This window comes from Penaeus japonicus, unplaced genomic scaffold (assembly GCF_977035675.1).
Source record: "Penaeus japonicus unplaced genomic scaffold, GWHDUDI00000001_assembly GWHDUDI00000029, whole genome shotgun sequence".
Lineage (NCBI taxonomy): Eukaryota > Metazoa > Arthropoda > Malacostraca > Decapoda > Penaeidae > Penaeus > Penaeus japonicus.
Window position 1 is genome coordinate 2,570,183 of NW_028234431.1, and position 2,500 is coordinate 2,572,682.

At 43.6% G+C, this 2,500-nt stretch overlaps 1 protein-coding gene across 1 annotated transcript in view; it reads left to right on the forward strand.

Annotated features, from left to right (window-relative positions):
* Positions 1–2,500, forward strand: part of LOC147468344 (colorectal mutant cancer protein-like) — a 27,633-nt gene that overhangs the window by 7,282 nt on the left and 17,851 nt on the right. The gene's annotated exons all lie outside the window — the stretch shown is intronic.

Genomic DNA, 2,500 nt, shown 5'->3' on the forward strand with positions numbered 1-2,500 from the left:
AAGGGCCTCTGAACCCCTCCCTTCCCCCTCCTCTCCCCTCCCTTCCTCCCTCAAAGAATCCCCTACTTTTTGGTCTCGTTTTACCCCTCCCCCCCACTCCTCCCCATACCCCCTCTTCTCCCCCCTTCCCCCCCATACACCCCCTCCCCCACTGCATAAGGTTTTGGCACAAGTTCTGCAACACAGAAAGGATGGCGTGCATTTTTTTTTTTTTTTAATGGAGAACATTTGTTTATGGGATGTTGTTTGTCGATATTTGTTTTCTTTTGTTTTATCTTTTTTAGATTTTTGGTTATTTTCTTGTTCTTTATTCACTTTATTTTCTTCTAATCTTATGCTATGCCTTTTTTTTTATTCTTTCATTCATTAATTTTCTTATTTTGGATAATATTTACATTTTTAAGAACCATACTAACTATTCCGTTCACTAATTTCATGGTATTAATTACTGCTAATCATTACCTTAATTGCAAAAAGAAACATAGTCGGAAACCAAGCAACCCGAACGCACCATAAGGAGAGCCAACTCGAGTGAAAAAAAACAGATGAAAACGCGCGAAAAAACCATAAAGTTTCGTTCTCCTGAGACTCAGACCATATACTAAGCTGTTGCCAGATGTACGAGACTTCAGGTGGATTTTTAACCTGCTTTCTTACGCCTCTTTTGTTCTGTTTATCTCGTTTGTTTTTTGGGGGAAAGGAAGGGAAGGAGGAAAGGGAATGCAAGCATAAATACACACACACACACACGCACGGACGCACGCATGCACAGGCACAGATACAGACACAGACAGAGACAGAGACACAAACACACAAACACACACACACACACACACACACACACACACACACACACACACACACACACACACACACACACACACACACACACACACACACACACACACACACGTACACGCACACAAACATAAAGAAAGAGAGAGAGAGAGAGAGATTTTTTTCAACTAGAAAATTAGTTTAAATTTTGTTCACCTTATTTACCTTTTCTTATTTACACAAATCCCTAAAAGAAAAAAGAAGAAGAAAAAATCCGCCTTCAAGATATGAGGTGACAGGACCTCCTTCTCTCCTTCTCCTTCCTTTCCCTTTCTCTCTGTCCTCACCTTCCCTTGCCTCCCTTGTGTAGTCTTTACCCCTCTTGTTGTGCTTTCCCCTTCCCCTTATATTTTACTTTCTTTTCTCTCTCCCCTTTCTCTTCCCTTTCCCATCCTATCTCTCTTCCCCTTCCTCTCCCCCTCCCCTCCTTCTTCTCCTTCCCCTTCCCCTCCTTCTTCCCCCTCTTATATTTCTCTTTCCTCCTCCCCTTCCCCTTTCCTTATTCTTCCCTCTAACCCCATCCACTTCCCTTCACACTCCCCCCCCCTTTCATCGAGGGAGCAATAATCGCCCAAGTCCGTCGTTTGGGGAGAGAGAGAGAGAGAGAGAGAGAGAGAGAGAGAGAGAGAGAGAGAGAGAGAGAGAGAGAAAGAAAGAAAAGAGAGAGAGAGAGAGAGAGAGAGAGAGAGAGAGAGAGAGAGAGAGAGAGAAAAGAAAGAGAGAGAGAGAGAGAGAGAGAGAGAGAGAGAGAGAGAGAGAGAGAGAAAGAGAGAGAGAGAGAGAGAGAGAGAGAGAGAGAGAGAAAGAAAGAAAAAAAAGAGAGAGAGAGAGAGAGAGAGAGAGATAGGCGAGGGAAGGAGGAGAGGGGAGATATGAAAGGGGAAGGGGGAAAGGGGAAAGAGGGAGGTTTTAGGAGCGAGAAGGGAACGGAGAAGGGGGAAAGGGGAAGGGGGATGATAGGAGGGAGAGGGGAACAGGGAAGGGGGGGGGGCAGGATAGAAGGGTAAAGGGAAAGGGACGAGGGGGAAGGTAGACGGGAGAGGGGAGGGAGAGGGGGGGTTGAAGGGACTTTCCACCGCTCTGCAATATGCAACTTATGCCATGAATTATTCAGGTGATCTTGGCTGTCGCACGCAGCGAAGATGTTGCTGTTTCAACGTCACATTGCATTTTAAAGTGTGCAACATACATCGGTTGTGTGTGTGTGTGTATGTGTATGTGTATATTTGTGTGTGTGTGTATGTGTGTGTATGTCTGTGTATTTGTGTGTGTGTGTGTGTGCAATTATGTGTGTGTGTATGTTTCTGTGTGTATAATTTTGTGTTCATATGGACGTTTTCATGTATACTTATATGTATCCATGTGTGTACATAAGTATATACATAAACGTGTATATCACGAAATATATACGCATAATCTCTGCATGTCCTCACACCACTACACCAGTGTTACCATACCCGCGAGTTATCCCTCGCATGACGTTCATTATTAAAGCCAGAGTTTTAGGAATGAAAAATGGCAGCCATATTGTCGGCTCTCTCGATATATTTTCTTCCAAATAACACACTTTCTTCCGTTGATTGCTAGGTTAACTGAAAGATATTTCTTTTGAATTGACTGCGAGCTTTTGATTTTCGAAAATGTGTTTGATCTTAGCTGTGTT